The sequence below is a fragment of the Geotrypetes seraphini genome, chromosome 4 (genome assembly GCF_902459505.1).
Source record: "Geotrypetes seraphini chromosome 4, aGeoSer1.1, whole genome shotgun sequence".
NCBI lineage: Eukaryota > Metazoa > Chordata > Amphibia > Gymnophiona > Dermophiidae > Geotrypetes > Geotrypetes seraphini.
The window spans coordinates 2,184,450-2,205,453 of record NC_047087.1 but is presented as its reverse complement, the minus strand read 5'-3'; the positions used below and the strand labels follow the sequence as shown (position 1 = coordinate 2,205,453).

General features: G+C 43.7%; 1 non-coding gene across 1 annotated transcript; it reads left to right on the top strand.

Annotated features, from left to right (window-relative positions):
• Positions 1-4,749: 4,749 nt before the first annotated feature.
• Positions 4,750-4,856, top strand: LOC117360170. Its single transcript, XR_004539378.1, has one exon. It is a non-coding gene; the product is annotated as a U6 spliceosomal RNA (small nuclear RNA).
• Positions 4,857-21,004: the final 16,148 nt, after the last annotated feature.

The window sequence follows — 21,004 nt, the reverse complement described above, 5'->3', positions numbered from 1 at the left end:
GAGACCTGGAGAACTATTCCTGCTTTTTTTCTGCTTCACACAAGTTGCACTACAGTGCTTAAACCACCAGCAGCATCATCAAGGAAACTCCTGTTATGAGTTTGTTAGGCTTCAGTTTAGCTACTGGAGGGCACAGAGCTGGTGCAAAGCTCAAGGAGGCGACCTTGCTGTGGCAGGAGACCCAAAGGCTCACACTTTTCCATGGACCCACCTGGATGAGGGCGTAAACTGGTGGATCAGATTGGCATCAGCGGATCACCAAAGCACACCGAAACAAGGTAAGGCACTCAGCCAGTGAAGAAAGGGTGCACTGCACCCCTTAAATATGTAGTGCATGTGAAATAGATTTCACGTTATTAACCAGACAATGAAGGAGGAGGAAATACTTTTTCACTCAGAGAATAGTCTGGAATGCATTGCCATAGGTTGTGGTAAGAGTGGATAGCGTAGCTGGTTTTAAGAAAGGTTTGGACAATTTCTTAGAGGAAAAGTCCATAGTCTGTTATTGAGAAAGACTTGGGGGAAGCCACTGCTTGCTCTGGATTGGTAGCATGGAATGTTGCTACTCTTCAGGATTCTAGAATCTTGTTACTCTCTGGGATTCCGGAATCTTGCTATTCTTTGAGATTCTGAATTGAATTTTGCTACTCTTTGGGGATTCCATTTGGGGTTCAGGAATCTTACTATTCTTTGAGATTCTGGATGGAATATTGCTACTCCTTGGGTTTTGGCCAGGTACTAGTGACCTGGATTGGCCACCCTGAGAACGGGCTACTGGGCTTGATGGACCGTTGGTCTGACCCAGTGAGGCTATTCTTATGTTCTTATGTACGAGTGCATTATTTATCTATTGGGATTTATTAACCACCTTTATGAAAAAATTCACCCCAGGTGGTGTACAGCAGTTCAACATAAAGGGGTCAATATTCAAAGCAATTGACCTGGCCAGTTAAATTGCCTGTTTGGAACTAACCGCTAATTTACAGCACCAGTTAACCAGTTAGGGGCATATTCTATACACAGTGCCTTAAGTTAAGTACTGGTAGGTGCCCTACTGGTGCCTAACTTAATTAGCAAAACCATTCAAAAATGATTAAAAACTCATTAAAAAAAATGTAGACGCTCAGAGGCCCCACAAAAACAGCACCTTCATTGCATCTACGGATTTGCCTTGGAACGCCTAAGGTCAAAGTAGGCGTGATTAATGCCAGAAACAACCTTAGGCATTCATAGGTCTTTCGTAGAGAAGATTCACATGAAAGATGGGCGCCAGAAATGTGGTCTACATTGGAAGTAGCCTTTGCATGCTTGACATGTAATCGGTGGCCACCAATATTGGCACCGTTTATAGTGCCTCTGAAAATAACAACTTAGAGCAGATCTGAAAACTGATTATTTTGGGGTGGAGTCTACACTTAATATAAAAGTTGGTTAAGTGCTGAACATTGCATTTAACCAACTCTGGAAACCTGGAAATTCAATGAAATATGTATTTTATTTATTTATTGAAGTCTACTTATAACCTCGAGTCATGGTATATGGGCTAGTTATGCCACTGGGGCTTCTGCACATCTGAGAAGCTGAAAGCTATGCCATCAGTAGTTTTACTATTAGCCTCTGAGAAAATGGCTATCTTCTTAGATTAGTTTACCAGGATCAAATCTCTAAATGTACTATAATCATATAAAGAAACCGGTATGGAGTATTTTCAAATCGTTTCAATGAATTATGAGTATGCCTCAGCCCCACCACTCCACCGCTGTGCTAGCTCTTAATTCATAATTCATTGAAACGATTTGAAAATACTCCATACCGGTTTCTTTATATGATTATAGTACATCAGTCGTTTTACTGACAGGTTTCAGGAGAGATGTCACACGTTTGATGTGACAATGGCAACAACATTAAATTTATACTGAATAGAAGAAAGGCCCAGCAATCCATAGTAACATAGTAAATGACGGCAGATAAAGACCCGGATGGTCCATCCAGTCTGCCCAACCATACATGCGCCATAAATTAATCATTTCATTTAAATGGTCCTTTTTCTTAGATATTTCTGGGCCAGAAACTCAGCCCTGCCTGGTAGTGTGCTTAGGTTCCATCTACTGGAGTCTCCGTCAAAGCTCACTCCAGCCCATCTTAACCATTCCAGCCATCGAAGCCCTCCCCAACCCATCCTCAACTGAATGTCCATATATGGGACATAGATCGTGCAACTCTGCTCCTTCAATATATACCCATTATTTTCTGATTAGAGATCCTCTGTGTTCATCCCATGCTTGTTTGAACTCTGTCACCGTTTTCTTCTCCACCACCTCCCTCTGGATGCATTCCATGCATCAACTACCCTTTCCTTAAAGAAAAATTTTCTAACATTGTAATTTGAGGTTGAGAGGTGGTAGACTCAAGAATAATTTTCCTTTCTCTGGAATAGATTTTGTTCTACATTAATACCTTTCAATTATTTGAACGTCTGAATCATATCTTTCCTGTCCCTTCTTGAGGGCCGCAATCCAGTCGGGTTTTCAGGATTTCCCCAATGAATATGCATGAGATCTATTAGCATACTATGAAAGCAGTGCATGCAAATAGATGTCATGCATGTTCATTGGGGATTGTGGCCCTTGAAGAGGGACTTTGACACCCCTGATCTAGGGTGTATATATTCAGGGCTTCCAGTTTCTCCTCATACATCTTCTGGCACAAACCTTCTACCATTTTCGTCTCCTTCCTCTGGACTGCTTCAAGTCTTCTTATGTCCTTTGCCAGACACAGTCTCCAAAACTGAATGCAATACTCCAATGGGGCCACACTAGTAATAATAATAATAATAATCAATTTGGGTCCTAGTCATGTGGATTATTTGACTAAAGCCTGCATCTTGAACATCACCTTCTCAACAGTGTTTTTGTGGAGTCTCAAGGGTCAACTTTTTGCTTGTACTCTGTTACATAGAAACATGATGGCAGATAAAGGCCAAATGGCCCATCTAGTCTGCCCAGCTTCTTATATTGATTCTTGGTTCGGTATCAGTGTGATATGTTATTGGAAACTAATGGCCTGTTTTACAAAGCCGCACAGCAACAGCCCCGAAGCCCTTTAAACCTCTATGGGCTTCGGAGCCGTTACCGCAGCAGTCCGTGCTAAACGGCTTTGTAAAAGAGGCCCTAAGGTAACTGCAGAAAATAGGACTTGTGCTAATATAGAAGAAACTAGCAGTAAAATAAGACAGATAGCTAAATAGCAGGCAAACACGACCCTGGGCAAGTCACTCCGTCCTTATTGCCCCAGGTATTGTAGTTGGATTGTTAGCCCACCGGCTAGACCAGTGGTTCCCAACCCTGTCCTGGAGGACCATCAGCCTGTCGGGTTTTGGGGATAGCCCTAATCAATATGCATGAGACAGATTTGCGCATAATGGAGGGGACAGGCATGCAAATCTGCCCCATGCACATTCATTAGAGCTATCTCGAGAGGATCCTAAGATGGCTGCCGCTATCTGTCTGCTGTGAGGATGTCGCTGACTGTGTCTCTTACCTGCTGGAAGAATGCCAAAAAGAAGGGGTACAAGTATCGGTGGTGCCTCCTGATGCTTGAAGCCCCGTTGCCTGCTGTGGATGACATTTTCAGGCGTCTTCTAAGTGAGCAGGTTTCGTCGGAGAGTCGCCCACTGGGAGCGCCAGCAGAGAGTAGTGCCGCGGCGAATACCCAAGGGTTAGATGTCATGCTGAGCCCCAACGTAAGGATGCCTCCCCTTCAGCCGCTGCCGCTGGGAGCCAGCTCACCGCGAGAGGAGAGCACGCCCGAAGAGGAAGTCTTCTCTTCTCGAGAGGCCAGTTTGTCGGAGGGCTCGCTACAAGAAACAGCCCAGATTGAACCTTTCCTCTGGAAAGAACCAGCGACTGGGACAACGTTGGCTAAAGAAGACCAGGACCTCAGAGAGGTAAACCAGCCGATTCAACAACCTTTAATGGCACAAGCAACTTTTGTTTCTCCTGTTGAGCCCCCTGAAGTCACTTTAGACTCTCTCTGCGACATAGTGTCCAATTTGGGAAATTCCCTTAATCCTCAAATAAAAAATTTGGATAAAGAAATAAAGAACCAGAAAGAAGAAATTAAATCCTTAAAGCAAGATATTGTATTGCTGAAGTCTGATATTCAAGAAGAAAATAAGGACCTTAAAATAATCAAAAGTAATCAAGATTTACTTGTTAAAGACAATTTAATTATGAGAAAAAACTGGAAGCCCTTGAAAATAATAGTTGGGCTAATAACTTGCGCTTAATTAATTTTCCAAAAATTCTATCAATCTCTCCACGAGATATGATAAAACGTTACTTTCTGGAGATTCTTACAATACCTGAGAATTCTTTACCAACTCTTACAAGGGTATATTATCTACCTACCAGAAATCAGGATCCTCAAAAGAAAGAAGATAATGGAAAACCTCAAGAAGAACCCTTGGATGTTTCTACTTTATTGGAACAATCAAATAGAGAATTGGCTACCCCAGCCATTCTCTTATTGACTGTAGCTTTAGCTCCAGACAAGGGCTGGATCCTTAAATTTTTCTTTAAAAATAGATCTAAGGACTTCCTGAGCTTTCTTATTCAGATATTTCCTGATGTCTCGAGAGAGACTCAGAAGAGAAGAAGGGAATTTCTAATGTTGAAACTAGGCGTGACTCAGATAGAGCTTTTTTCTTTCTTAGATATCCTTGTAACTGTGTCATCAGATACCGGTCCTGTGCTCGCTTCGGCAGCACATATACTAAAATTGGAATGATACAGAGAAGATTAGCATGGCCCCTGCGCAAGGATGACACGCAAATTCGTGAAACGTTCCATATTAAAAAAAAAAAAAAGATACCGGTCCTTAAAATATGTGTTTGTCGAACTGGCTCATTTGACTGCTTTCCTTTCTCTGAAGCGTCTTGAGTGTGAAGATCCACCTGCATCCATGTGATAATTAGCTCTCTTTCAGCAGAAGATTAAGTGATTTTCTTTGTACAGTTATTCTTTAAACTTAATTACTCTTTTCGTTAATCTTGGATCCTAAAATTGAGGTCTAGTGTGTGATTAAGTTAAGAAGTGTTTTTCTTTCTTTTTAGAGATTGATTTATTTTCAGGATTGGAAGTAAATTTAAATATTATGTTTTCTTGATTACACTTTCTGTACAAGATGATATGCTTGATAATAATGTGAAAATCTTATAAATTAATAAAAAAAGAGCTCTCTCGAAAACCTGACTGACTGGTGGTCCTCCACTGGTCTAGATAACCTTGATAGGCAGTATATAAATACCTAAATAAAAGTATTATTTTTTCAGTAACATCTGTAAATAAGTCTTAAGTCCCTATTGCTTTCTTTTCTTCCTAGGAACGTCATGGTGGAAGGTCAGCTCCTTGGCTTTTCCTCCTGCCCGATGCAGTTATATTGTCAACAACTCTTCTCTGCTATGGTCTATGACAAAAAAGTGCTCACAGGACTTGTATTTCATCTGTGAGTTTGGTAAGTGGCTTTGCTGGAAATTAATGTAATACTGGAACATCATTGTGAGCTAGGACTGCAGGAGATTTCTGTGAGATGAACTGATTAATGTACATAAAAGAGGAGCCATATTGGATCCCCTTGGATATTGCGTGTGAAGAGTATTTTTCCAGAATCTGCATTGTACGAGTAGCTGAGCTATATAACTAGACATCCCTTCCTCTAATTCAGCTGTCTTGCAGAAAACCCCCACAGAAAAGAAAGGCCAGCAGTCTGATCATAACATCTGGAACAGTAAGATGGCCCTGCAAGAAATCTCTGAAGGACAGAACAGAAAACTGTCAAGTAAGAAAACCTCTATCTTGTCTCTTCAAATGTATCTGAGCTGCTGTTCACGATTGGAGTAATTTCATTATCTTTTTCTGCAAATAAATAATGATTTTTTTTGTATTTGCGGGCTGTCTTTAAACATATCCCCTGCAAATATGGAGGGAGAAGTGTAGTTGTCTAGTTTTGTGTTTTGTCCGTCCTGTGGGCTACAATATCTATTCTTTTTTTTTCTTCAATTGTATTCCAGTCTATTGGGAGTCTCTTTATTGTGGAAATGTACTTCCTACTGGTAGGGCAGAAAGAGTCCTTTCAACAGTACAGAGCTCTCCTGCTGTGATAATTGGAGAAGTTTATATATACAGAATCCTGATTTTGCTAACATTTGCTTATTTCTGATCTGAGGAAGAAGGGGTTACCTTCGAAAGCTAATCATAAACTATATTAAGTTAGACCAATAAAAAAGAAATTCTTGAAGAGTGGCCGCCACACTATTTCACTCCTATGAGAGGAGCTCCATTTGCTTGTAATCATTTTGGTTGTCCTCTGTACCTTTTCTAATTCTGCGATATCTTTTTTGGATGCAGCATCTAGAATTGCAGATAATACTCAAAGTCTACATGGAAGATGTATCATATTCTTTGTTTTATTCATCCTCTGTTCCTTTCCAAATAATTCCTAACATTCTGATTGCATTTTGGGCCATTGCTACACACTGGGCAGAAGATTTCAGCATATTGTCCACGATGGCTCACAAATCTTTTTCCTTGCTTCCCAAGGTGCATCGCTTTGCACTTGTCTACGCTACATTTTATCGGTCATTTGGATGCCCAGTCTTCTCGTTCCAAAGGTGCTCCAGCAGCTTCTCAGCACTCTAACAACTCTGAATAATTTTGTGTCATATGCAAATTTCATCACTTCCTCATTGTTCCCATTTCTGGATCATTTTGATTAAAGTAATTTGGGAGCTGTGTTAGTCCATAAGAACATAAGATTAGCAGTACTGGGACCGGTCGAAGGTCCATCAAGCCCAGTATCCTGTTTCCAATAGTGACCAATCCAGGGCATAAGTACCTACAGTAGCTAGATCCCAAGAAGTAAACCAGATTAAACCAGATGCTACTTATACTAGGAATAAGCAGTGGATTTCCCCCCAAGTTCATCGTAATAATAATAATAACAATTTATTTATATACTGCAAAACTGTGAAGTTCTATGCGGTTTACAGCATTTACAAATACATCGTTTAAAATACAATAGAATTGAAGAGAATTAAAAAGTTAAAACCATAGTCCTAAAAGATCTGATTATTGCATAATAAAAATTTTACAAATTAACTACCTAAATATTTCAAAAACAGATGTGTTTTTAAATGTTTTCTAAATTCCCCATAAATTTCAGCAAGCATAAACAGTTGATCTAACTCTTTACCCCATGTTGCTGCTTGGTATGAAAGAAGATGCTGATGATGTTTTTGAAGTTGACATCAAAATTCAAATGTGAGCTTCTTTTATGTCTATTAATTGTAAAAGAAAAAAGCTCATTTATATATTTAGTAGTCAAACCAAATAGAGCCTTAAAACAAAAGCAACCGAGTTTGAATTTCACACGTGCCTCCACTGGTAACCAATACAACGCCTGGTCACGTGGTCATATTTCTTTAACCCCAAAATCAGCTTGACTGCTGCATTTTGCACCATCCGCAACTGTTGCAAGTTCTTCTGTGAAATTGCTGAATAGGCAACATTGCAGTAGTCAAGTTGGCTTAATATAAGAGATTGCACCAAAACTCTAAATGATGAAACATCAAAATATGCCTTTTTTTAAAAAAAATCTTTATCTTTTTTGAATTTTCATAATAAACACAAGAAAATCAGCTGTAAAAATACAAAATTAAATCAGTTCTCAAAGAAAACAAATTAAACCTTCTTAGACCACATTCAATCAATCGATTTTTGCTTCACTCGTGGCGAGTATGCCACATTCAAAGAGAAAGGGAGTAATAATAATAATAACAATAATAATAATTTTATTCTTATATAAGAACATAAGAATTGCCACTGCTGGGTCAGACCAGTGGTCCATCATGCCCAGCAGTCCACTCACGAGGCAGCCCTCTGGTCAAAGACCAGCGCCATGAGACTAGCCCTACCTGCGTACATTCCGGTTCAGCAGGAACTTGTCGAGCTTGGTCTTGAATCCCTGGAGGGTGTTTTTCCCTATGACAGACTCCGGAAGAGCGTTCCAGTTTTCTACCACTCTCTGGGTGAAGAAGAACTTCCTCACCGAACTTCCTCCCAATCGAAAAAGTTCTAGGTGGTTCACAACAAGGTGAGCTAATACATGGGATACAGATAGAATACAAATTAGAATAATGGACTTAAAAACATATAAAGACAGAAAGCATTTACAATATAATGCAGAAAATACCGGCATGGCAGGGAAAGAAGTAATACATAGAACAGATAAAATACATCAAGTTGAATATAAGGAACTTGATTGAAAAAATGAAGCAGAATGCATTAAGATACCAGCCTATCAAAGAGTTGAGTAGTTCGAGCCGATCCCCCTGCGGCACGAACTTCCACTCCCTCACAACGCTCCATGCTGGAGTTCGTCGGGGCAAGTTCCCCTCTCATCAGAGTAGAGTCTAGCGGTTCCATGGCTGGAAGAGAGGCTAGGGCTTTGGACTGGGAGATTTCTCTCTCCCCTCCGATGTCAGTTCCATCGCCGTTCCCAGCACCTAACGCGGCTGACCCAGATGTGACTCCCGATATGGTAATCTCGAGGGAAACCCTGGTAGCAGGGGCTGTAGCCACGCGGAAACAGCTGGAGGCAGGAGAAACCATGGAGATTTCTTCCCAACTAAGAAAACCTGAGGCGGTGTCACTGGAGAGCATATGGGAGGCTCTCATGAAGATTAACACAACAGTTTCCAGCTCTTCTAAAGAAATCGCAGCGCTCGTGAGTACTGTTAATACCTTGGGAGAAAAACTACAAGGTACTATAGACCAATTTAATATGGAAGTATCTCAAGTTAAGGCTAAAGTTACTGATTTACAGACTCTATCTTCAGAACTGGTTAAAGATAAACTTAATTTGAATAGGAAAATAGAACAATTGGAAAATTATACTAGAAGATTAAATGTGCGGATTCTCAACTTTCCTCATTCAATTGGAGTGTCACCTATAGAAATGTTAAGAAAATACCTTGTGGAAGTATTGAAATACTCACCTGACTTAATTCTTCCGGTCAATCATATATATTATATTCCTACAAAAAAAATCAGGAGCCACTCCCGATGGACCAGCTGTGGAGCAACTAAATCTTACAGATATGCTGGAATCATCACCTACAGACTCCACAGAGCGAGCCACTGTACTGGTTTCTTTTGTGTTTGAGCAAGACGCTAATTCACTTTTGAGATTATACTTTTGAAATTCCCAATTACCATTTTGGGGAGAAAGGGTCTGGATATACCCAGACGTTGCAAGACAAACACAAGAGAGATGTAAACTTCAAAACACCCTCCAGATGAAACAAAAGCGCAAAGGGATAGCGTCAACGGTATCGGATCTCCTTATCCCGTAGATACTTCAGTAGCAGCCACAGATCAGCCCTCCTCCGCAAAGTTATTGAAGCCAAGTCTTGGTAGAGTTCAATATCATGACCATCCCAATAGAAACATAGAAACATAGAAATAGACGGCAGATAAGGGCCACGGCCCATCCAGTCTGCCCACCCTAATGACCCTCAACCACCTTTGCCTTGTGAATAGATCCCATGTGTCGATCCCATTTGGCCTTAAAATCAGGCACGCTGCTGGCCTCAATCACCTCCAGTGGAAGACTATTCCAGCGATCAACCACCCTTTCAGTGAAAAAGAATTTCCTGGTGTCACCTCGTTGTTTCCCGCCCCTGATTTTCCACGGATGCCCTCTTGTTGCCGCGGGTCCCTTGAAAAAGAAGATATCTTCCTCCGCCTCGATGCGGCCCGTGAGATACTTGAACATCTCGATCATGTCCCCCCTCTCTCTGCGCTCCTCGAGCGAGTATAGCTGTAATTTGTCTAACCGTTCTTCGTACGGGAGATCCTTGAGTCCCGAGACCATCTGGGTGGCCATTCTCTGAACCGACTCCAGTCTCAGCACATCCTTGCGATAATGCGGCCTCCAGAATTGCACACAGTATTCCAGGTGGGGCCTCACCATGGATCTATACAATGGCATAATGACTTCCGGCTTACGGCTGACAAAACCCCTGCGTATGCAACCTATGATCTGTCTTGCCTTGGATGAAGCCTGCTTCACCTAACTGGCAGCCTTCCTGTCCTCACTGACGATTGTCAGCCTAGAGGCCTATGGGAAATTATATCAATCTGACTCTGGCATGGGAAGGCAGATAGACCCTTAGAAACATAGAAACATAGAAAGATGACGGCAGAAAAGGGCTACAGCCCATCAAGTCTGCCCACTCTACTGACCCACCCAATTTAGTCTGTGTGCTAATGACCCAATTCTTTAACTTGATCTTCGTAGTGATCCTACGTAGGTGTCCCATTTATTCTTAAAGTCAGGTACGCTGGTGGCCTCAACCACTTGCACCGGAAGCTTGTTCCAGCGATCTATCACTCTTTCCGTGAAGAAGTACTTCCTGGTGTCGCCATTAAATTTCCCTCCTCTGAGTTTGAGCGGATGTCCTCTTGTGGCCGAGGGTCCTTTGGGAAAGAAAATGTCATCTTCCACCTCGACACGTCCTGTGATGTACTTAAATGTCTCAATCATGTCCCCCCTCTCCCTACGTTCCTCAAGAGTGTAGAGCTGCAGTTTGTGCAGTCTCTCTTCGTATGAGAGACCCTTGAGCCCCGAGATCGTCCTAGTGGCCATCCGCTGAACCGACTCGACTCTGAGCACGTCTTTATGGTAATGTGGCCTCCAGAATTGCACACAGTATTCCAGATGAGGTCTCACCATGGCTCTGTATAGTGGCATTATGACTTCAGGTTTCCGGCTGACGAAACTTCTTTTGATACAACCCATCATCTGCCTTGCCTTGGATGAGGCCTTCTCCACTTGTTTGGCAGCCTTCATATCTGCACTGATGATTACTCCTAAATCTCGTTCTACTGAAGTCCTAGCCAATGTTTCTCCATTCAAGGTGTAAGTTCTGCATGGATTACCGCTACCAAGGTGCATGACCTTACATTTCTTAGCGTTGAAGCCCAGCTGCCAGGTCGAGGACCAGCATTCCAATGTAAGCAGGTCCTGCGCCATACTGTCTTGCAAGTTGCTTTCACTTACTATATTGCATAGTTTGGCGTCGTCGGCGAATAATGTTACTTTACCTTGAAGCCCTCGAGTCAAGTCCCCTATGAATATGTTAAAAAGGAGTGGACCCAGGACCGAGCCCTGCGGCACTCCGCTGGTCACCTCCGAAGTCTCAGAGAGGGTGCCGTTGACCACCACCCTCTGACGTCTGCAACTCAGCCAATCGTTGACCCATGTAGTCAGTGTCTCGCCTAACCCCATCGATTTCATTTTGCTTATCAGCCTGCGATGTGGGACGCTATCAAAAGCCTTACTGAAGTCTAAGTACACGACGTCCAGAGACTCTCCCGAGTCTAGCTTTCCTGTTACCCAGTCAAAGAAGCTTATGAGATTGGATTGGCAGGACCTACCCTTGGTAAAACCATGTTGACTGGGATCCCTTAGGTTCCCCTCATCCAAGATCGTGTCTAATTCACGTTTAAGTAGTGTTTCCATGAGTTTACACACTATTGATGTGAGACTCACCGGCAGGGAAACTGTGTTAAGTATCCCTGATATGGTTTTAAGTTTCCCTGATTGAATCATGACTAGCTAAAAGGTGTTAATGTCTGATTAAGAGGGTGCTTAGGACAATGGCCTGCTTGAATGGGACAAAGAAGCCAGAGGCTAATCCCATCACCATGCTTGCAGGTATCTCACCCTCCTTAGCAATTAAATTAACCATTGTTTCAAACAGTTTACAAATTCTAAACAGAAAGATACTGGGAGATACAATAATTTATTTATTCAGAATAAGATTCCAAGGTATAAAAGCCTGCTCTCTGCTCTATCAATCTATCTCTCTTTTTATCTAGCTATCTCTTGGCTCTTTGCTTGGCACTCTGGTTCTGTCTTGGCTCTCCCTCTCTCTGTCTATCCTTCCCTTTATCTATGGAACACGAAGCTTAGACCATCCCCCTTTTCTCTCTCTCTGGCTCTTCCTAGAACTGCAAGCTTCTATGTCCCTCTTTGCCTCTGAACTCTGTAAGGCAGGGAAACTGCTATGCTCTCTATTTAATTGTAATGCTTAATTGTAATGATTATAAATATCGCTTTTCTGTAAGACTATTTCTATAATATATTCTTTATGCAAACACCTCTGGCTATGCCTTCTTTATTCTACTTTCTGGTGAGTCATCTGTGAGGGAACTGAACCTGGGACCTGGCATCTGTCAGTGCGCATTTCACTTAACCCCTACCACCATACATTGGGGGGGGGGCCACTAACTGAAACTGACAACGATCACCCCCAAGTCTCGTTCTGCTACCGTTCTAGTTAGGATCTCACCATTAAGGGTATAAGTCTTGCATGGATTTTGGCTGCCTAGGTGCATAACTTTGCATTTTTTGGCATTGAAGCTGAGTTGCCAGGTCCTAGACCAGCGCTCTAGTAGGAGTAGGTCTTGCATCATGTTGTCGGGCATTGAATCTTCGTCCGTTGTGCATTTGTCCACTACATTACTTAGTTTGGCGTCATCAGCGAATAATGTTATTTTACCGCGAAGCCCTTCTGCCAAGTCTCTTATAAAGATGTTGAATAGAATCGGGCCCAAGACCGAGCCCTGTGGCACTCCACTGATCACTTCCGTCATTTCGGAGGGGGTACCGTTCACCACTACCCTTTGAAGCCTACCTCCAAGCCAGTTCCCAACCCATTTCGTCAATGTGTCACCTATTCCTATAGAACTCATCTTGCTCAGCAACCTGCGGTGTGGTACGCTATCGAATGCTTTGCTAAAGTCCAGGTACACGATGTCCAGGGACTCCCCAACATCCAGCTTCCCCGTTACCCAGTCAAAGAAGCTGATCAGGTTGGATTGGCATGTTGACGGGGATTCCGTAGATTCTCCTCATCCAGGATCTTATCCGATTGGTGTTTGATTAGAGTTTCCATTAGTTTGCTTACTATCGATGTTAGACTCACTGGTCTAGTTTGCTGTCTCCATCTTTGAGCCTTTTTTGTGGAGTGGAATGACGTTAGCCGTCCTCCAGACCAACGGGACGCTGCCTGTACTAAGGGAGAGGTTGAAGAGCGCTGACAGTAGCTCTGCCAAGACCTCACTTAACTCCCTAAGCATCCTAGGGTATAGGTTGTCAGGCCCCATTGCCTTGTTAATCTTGAGCTTCGACAGCTCACCGTAGACACTGCTGGGCGTAAACTCGAAGTTACTAAACAGGTCAACTGAGTCAGCCCTTGTCTGTAGCTGAGGGCCAAACCCCGGCGCTTCTCAGGTGAAGACTGAGCAGAAGTATTCATTTAATAGCTGGGCTTTTTCGGAATCCTTTTCCACATAGTCTCCGTTTGGTTTCCTAAGACGTACAATCCCGCCTGAGTTTTTACTTCTGTCACTGATATACCTGAAGAAGGATTTATCTCTCTTTTGGATGATTTTTGCCAGAGACTCCTCCATGTGGAATTTAGCCTCCCTGACCGCTGTTTTGACGGCTTTTGACTTGGTCAGGTAGTCTGCTCTGGAGTCCTGTTTCCCCGATTGTTTGTAAGAGATGAATGCTTTTTTCTTCTCCTTGATGAGGTCTGAGATCTCCACAGTGAACCACTGCGGCTTATTGTTCCTTCGCCATTTACTTACTAATTTCACATAGCGGTTTGTCGCTTCCTGTATGATGGCTTTCAAAGACGACCACATTTCTTCCACGCTATCGGTTTCTGCTTGGCTTTGTAGCGCCTGGTGAACAAAGGAACCCATGTCTTGGAAGTTTGTGTCCCTGAATTTGAGGACCTTGGTCAGTGTGGTAGATTTAGTGATACCTTTCCTAAGATTAAACCATAACATGTTGTGGTCACTGGAAGCCAATGTGTTGCCCACCGAGACCTCTGTGACACTTTCTCCATTGGTAAGTAATAGGTCAAATATTGCCTGATCCCTTGTTGGCTCCAACACCAGTTGCCTGAGACCAATTCCCTTCATAGAGTTTAATAGCCTCCTGCTGCTGCCTGAAGCAGAGGTAAGTGTATCCCAATCCACATCAGGCATGTTGAAGTCACCTAATAATACTGTGTCCCCACGCAAGGTGATATTTTCTATTTCTCCAATTATTTCCATATCCAGGTCATCCTGTTGTCTTGGGGGTCTGTAAATTACGCCAAGATACAAGCATTTGTCCTTCCCTCTGGCCAAATTAACCCAAAGGGATTCCCCAGTGTACTGGACATCTGAGATTCTTGTGACCTTAATGTCATCTTTAGTATATAATGCTACACCTCCTCCCATTCTGCCCTCCCTGTCCCGGCAAAGCAAGTTGTAACCCGGTATGACCATGTCCTACCCATGGGAGTCTGTGAGCCAGGTCTCAGATATCGCCACCACATCCAGGTCGGCATTCCTTATTTCTGTTTCCAATTCCAGGATCTTGTTTCCCAAACTGTGTGCGTTGACGTACATAGCCCTCCATGTTGTATTTTTGTTACGTCTCAGTGGGGATATTCCTGCTTGAGCTGCTTGAACACCTTTAGCATTATTTGCGTTATTTGTGCTCCCCCTAGACCCAGAATTACAATGTGTACTCCCCCTAGACCCAGAATTACAATGTGGCCCATACTTATGATGTAAACCTACCCCCGACTCGAAAGTGTGTGTAGTCGCCCCTGACCCAGAATTTCGGTGACTACTTACCTCATCCTCAAAAATGTATTGGCAGTTTAGTTCGCCAGGTATGTTGTTTGTGCCTGAACCCTCCCCCGACTTACCTAGTTTAAAGCCCTGTGAAGTAGGCGGGCTAGACGGTGTCCAAGGACATTCTTCCCTCTTCTGGTCAGGTGTAGCCCGTCGTGTCCCTGTAGTCCTTGCAAAGCTTCTCCATGGTGCATGAACAGGTGATTGCACCTGGGCCTTAGCCATAAGAGACTCCTTTATAGTGAAGTCTTGAAAACAAGCTATAATATCACGTGACCGGTTAGCGCATGGGGCCTATAGAGCGCGATGAGCTCTTTCCAACTTAACCGTCTCTGGCAGCACAGCTGAAGTCTCATCCAAAAGAATATGGCTAGAAATACGCCTGACCACCGCAGTGCAGTCCATATAATCAGCCAATTCAGGAAGTCCCTGGATCCAAATATTAGACCGCCAATTGCGATTTTCCAGGTCCTCGATTTTGTCCAGTAAATACAATTGTGTAGTTTGTAACTCTGTATGCTGGGTATAAGAAGTTGCCTCCGCTGAGGCAGACCAGAGGTCCATCTCGCCCAGCAGTCCGCTCTCGCGGCGGCCCATCAGGCCCACTGCCTGAACAGTGGTCTCTGACTAATTTTACAAATTACCTCTAATCCTATCCTTCTACTCTTATCTGTACCCCTCAATCCCTTTGTCCTCCAGGTACCTATCCAGACCTTCTTTGAAGCCCTGTAGCGTGCTTCTGCTTATCACATCCTCCGGTAGCGCGTTCCATGTATCCACCACTCTCTGGGTGAAAAAGAACTTCCTGGCATTTGTTCTAAACCTTTCCCCTCTCAATTTCACTGAGTGCCCCCTCGTACTTGTGGTTCCCCATAGTTTGAAAAATCTGTCCCTGTCCACTTTTTCTATGACTTCATGATCTTGTAGGTTTCTATCATGTCTCCTCTAAGTCGTCGCTTTTCCAGCGAGAAAAGCCCCAGCTTTTTCAGTCTGTCAGTATATGAGAGGTCCCCCATACCCTTTATTAGCTTAGTTGCTCTTCTCTGGACTCTCTCAAGTACCGCCATGTCCTTCTTGAGGTACGGCGACCAGTACTGGACACAGTATTCCAGGTGTGGGCGCACCATTGCACAATACAGTGGCAGGATGACTTCCTTCGTCCTGGTCGTGATACCTTTCTTAATGATACCCAACATTCTGTTCGCTTTCCTTGAGGCTGTGGCGCACTGCGCCGACGCCTTCAATGTTGTGTCTACCATCACTCCCAGGTCTCTTTCAAGGTTGCTCACCCCTAGCGGTGACCCCCCCATCTTGTAAGTGAACATCGGGTTCTTTTTCCCAACATGCATGACCTTGCATTTCCCTATGTTGAAGCTCATTTGCCACGTTTTGGCCCACTCTTCCAGCGTTGTCAGATCTTTTTGGAGGTCTTCGCAGTCCTCCATGGTTTTGACCCTGCTGTATAGTTTAGTGTCATCCGCAAATTTAATAACCTCACATTTTGTTCCCACCTCCAGGTCGTTAATAAATATATTGAACAGAAGCGGTCCCAGCACCAACCCCTGTGGAACTCCGCTCGTGACCCATTTCCAATCTGAGTAATGGCCCTTTACTCCAACCCTCTGTTTCCTGTCAGCCAGCCAGTTTTTGATCCATCGGTGGACCACCCCTTGCACCCCGTGGTTCCATAGCTTCCTTAGCAATCTTTCGTGTGGTACCTTGTCGAAGGCTTTTTGAAGTCAAGGTAAATGATGTCTATGGATTCCCCTTTATCCACCTGGCTGTTTACCCCCTCAAAGAAGTATAATAAGTTCGTGAGGCATGACCTGCCCTTGCAGAAGCTATGCTGGCTCGACTTTAGCTGCCCATTGTTTTCGATGTGTTCCCAGATGCGGTCCTTAATCAGCGCTTCCATCATCTTTCCCGGGACCGAGGTCAAGCTCACCGGCCTGTAGTTTCCCGGGTTTCCCCTTGAGCCTTTCTTAAAGATGGGCATGACATTTGCTATTTTCCAGTCCTCCGGAATTTCTCCAGTTTTTAAGGATAGGTTGCATATCTGTCGAAGTGGCTCAGCTATTTCATTCCTTAGTTCCTTGAGTACCCTTGGATGAATGCCGTCCGGACCTGGCGATTTGTCGCTCTTTAGCCTGTCTATCTGCCTGAGGACATCCACCTTGCTCACCTCTAGTTGGACCAGATTTTCATCCTGATCTCCTTTTACAATCTCTTCGGGTTCCGGAATATTGGTTGTGTCCTCCCTTGTGAAAACTGACGTGAAGAACTCATTTAACCTGTCCGCTATCTCCTTTTCCTCTTTTACCACTCCCTTTCTGTCTCCATCATCCAAGGGTCCCACTTCCTCCCTAGCTGGTTGCTTCCCCTTGACGTACCTGTAGAATGATTTGAAGCGGGTAATCTCCACCTGTTGTTCTTCAATGCGGTCCTCCGAGATATCCATGCGATTCCCCAGCGCCAAAATCTCACCATGAAGATCGGCGGCCAAAGCAGCCAATTCAACATGGAACGCCTTTATATCCATGCCAATTTCTTGCAACATGCTCCGGAGGTCAGTCATGGGGGTCTGCCGCAATTGCAGGAGCTGATCTGTCCAGGGAGGGAGGAGATGAATCCAAAGCAGGGCCTGAACGAGGCGGGGCAGCTAAAGTTTTTGGGTGGTCACCAGCACGAGTCAAATAAACATAGTCCTTCATCGAACGTTTACCAGATTAAGCCATCCAAGGTAGGGGCAGATCGCACAACACCAAATCAAGAGAAGGCTACACACCAAAGTACAATCACAGTGGATTAAACGATGAAAAAAAGCTAATCGGTGAGGAGCGCAGAGCCCGGTTTTCAAGCGGCCATCTTGAATGATGACAGAAGTGCGCCCCCCCACATTAGGGATTTTTATCGCTATGAGCGTCGGAGCTTTCATCACAGCAGCCAGCGATAAAAAACCCTAACGTGGCTTGAGTATTTTTGCCAACAATTAAGGTACAATATGTGTCATTATTGGCTGTATTTATAAAGGAATTTCATCAGTTGTTTTATTGATTCCCTCTGGTTTGACTGTAAGCACATTAATGCACTTTAAAACACTCAGTTGATCTTGGAAAACAGATGCAATGCTCACCACCGTATCCATCTATTCTGAACCAAAAGAACAACTGCACACATATTCCCCATCCATTAGTCTCCAACGGGACCAGTCTTCAGTGTCCTTATGAAATCTTTATTGTCGTATATTAATCCCCAGCCTTCCTTTTCCCATATTTCATTTTAAGTTTTAATCTCTGGTGAGAATGTTGCTATCCTAATTTACTCCCTGTTTTACAAAAGCCGGCAGCACGGGTCAGCGTGGTAAATGCTCCAACGCCCATAGGAATTGAATGAGCGCCGGAGCATTTGCTGCACGGCGCTTGGCTGAGCAGCTTTGCAAAAGGAAGCCTTAATCTGGTGTTCTAATCCATGTTTAAATTATTTTATTTTGTAATTTAAGTGCTTTGTCCTACATTAGTAAGAGCGGTATATCAAATATTGCCAATAAACATAAATTTTTCCATACAGGCAATAAAATTTCAGCAACTGCAACATATTATCCACTTTCTGCTTGATATTCAGAGGTATTTAGCTGGCGAGGAACAGCTCTTGGCCGGTTCCAGCTAAGGGCTAATACTCAGCACAAGATAGCTACCGAATATTACTGCTTAGTGGCTAGTCTCGTCATCAGTTATGTCAAGCGAAATAGCCAGTTCAAAGTGACTAAGAATAGACCTGAAAGTCCATGCTGGTTGCTGGATATGGTTTGGCATTGAATTTCTGGTTTTGCCACTGACCGTGGGAGTGAGCCTGGCTAACCTGTTGAGTACAAGATCCTTTCTTTGAGTGTTGACTCCTAACCCTGAACCGAGCATTAGAACAGACTCTGCTTGGACTCCATTTTGTGGCTTAGCTTTTTGGGTTTCTATTGCCTTTCCTTAACTACAAAAGGAAATATTTTAATATATGGAAATTAGACTACTATGACTAAATTCAACTTGATTTTCTTATCTTTTGCTCAACAGGATTTTCTAAATATCGAAGAGACACTGGGATCCCAAGGAACATGAATGTGAGTAACTTCAATTTAGTTACTTCATTAGCACCTGTCAATAATAGTAATCATTTTTTAATAACACTATATTTGTTATAAGGGCTATTTGGAAAAACGATTGCGGGCCCCATGTTTTGCAAACATCATGTACATAGAAGCAGTCTGCTAGTCCCTGAATTTCAGTTTCCAGTCATGGTCATAGACCATCAGCTAGCAGAAGCCCATTTGCTAACACAGTCCTTCGGGAGCTCACAGCAGGGAATCTTATTGATAATCCCATTTCCAATGTAGTTTAAAATATTAAAGGGACAAGTTCATGAAACGCTCTGTGGGTGGGTTTCTGAGAGAAGAAATCTTGGTCATATGCATTTAAAACCCAAAGAGCTTTATTCTTTTCTAAGGTTTTGCTTTGCTAAGAGCTGCATAAGAATGTATTTGATTGAACATTGTTACATGGCAGGAAGGAAATACAGTATAGAAAAATTGCAATACTAGGACAGGACAAAGGTCCATCAAGCCCAATATCCTGTTTCCAATAGGGCCAATTTAGGTCACAAATACCTGGCAAGATCCCAAGGAGAAAAAACAGATCCTAGGAATCAGTGGTGGATTTCCCCAAGCCATCTTAGGGCTCCTTTTACGAAGGTGCGCTAGCGGTTTTAGCGCATGCAGGGTATTACTGCGAGCTAGGCGGCTAGAACTAACACCAGTTCAATGCTAGCATTAGCATCTAGCACGCTATTCCGCATGTTAATGCCCTAACGCAGCTTAGTAAAAGGAGCCCTTAATAATAGCTTATAGACTTCTTTTTTAGGAAATTATCCCCCAAAATTTTTAAACCCTGCTAAGCTAACTGCTTTCACCACATTCTCTGTCAGCAAATTCAGGAGTTTAATTACACATCGAGTAAAGAAATATTTTCTCCAATTTGTTTTACATCTACTACTTAGTACCTTCATTGCTTGCTCCCTAGTCCATTTTTGGAAGAGTAAAACAAGTGATTCACATATACTGGTTCAACTACTCAGTATTTTATAGACCTCTATCATATCTCCCATGACTAGGGTTATCATATGACTCCTGAGAAAGGAGGATGGATTGAGACATCTAGGTTTTATTTCCATTGCTTTCAAAGTTCCATTGCTTGACAAAGTTCCTCATGAGAGGCTCCTGAGAAAATGAAAGAGTCATGGGAGAGGTGCAAAGTTCAGTTGTGGATTAGGAATTGGTTATCGGATAGAAAACAGAGGGTAGGGTTAAATGTTCATTTTTCACAATGGAGGAGAGTAAACAGTGGAGTGCCGCAGGGGTCTGTACTAGAGAATAACATGGTAGTTGTTACCTGCGGCTAGCCACGGGTAACCTTCCGAAACAGTGACAAAAAAAGGTCACCAGGAGTACGGGGACAAGGCCATTCACCGCCCCGTGGGACGATGAATGGTTTTGTCTCTGCAGTTAAAGGAGTGAGCATGTACAGTGAATGAGCATGCGGTCCAGCAGCCCTCTCTCTTCCGCCGGCCAGCCGGTCGTGCATTTCCCTCTCTCCCTTTCCCTTCTCTTTGTGCCGATTTCTATAAGGCTATGCATTGTATTGCAGCCGGAGCCTTGAAGTTGCATCACGTGTGGCTGCTGGAAAAGTCTCCTCTGACACAACTTCCTGTTTCCGGTTGCATTGGAGGAGACTTTTCCAGCAGCCAATGTGATGCAACTTCAAGGCTCCGACTGCAATACAAGGCATAGCCTTATAGAAATCGCCACGAAGAGAAGGTAAGCGGAAAAGAGGGAGGGAGATGCACGGCTGGCTGGCGGGAAGGAGCTGCTGGATTGCACAAAGGGTGCTGGGGGTGGGGGGGATGGAGAGGAAAAGATGCTGAAGCAGCCTGAAGGGAACTGGGGAAGAAAGAGAGGGGAGAAGACGCTGGGAAATGGGGAATTAAGAGTGGGGAGAAGATGCTGAAAGGAAATGGGGAACAGAGAGAGGGGAGAAGACGCTGAAGGGAAATGGGGAAGAGAGAGTGAGGAGAAGACCCTGAAGGGAAAAGGGGATGACAGAGTAGGGAGAAGACGCTGGAAGGGAAGAAGACAGAGATGCCAGACTATGGGGAAGCAGAGGGAAGAAGATGGGTGCCAGACAGACCAATTGTGGGGG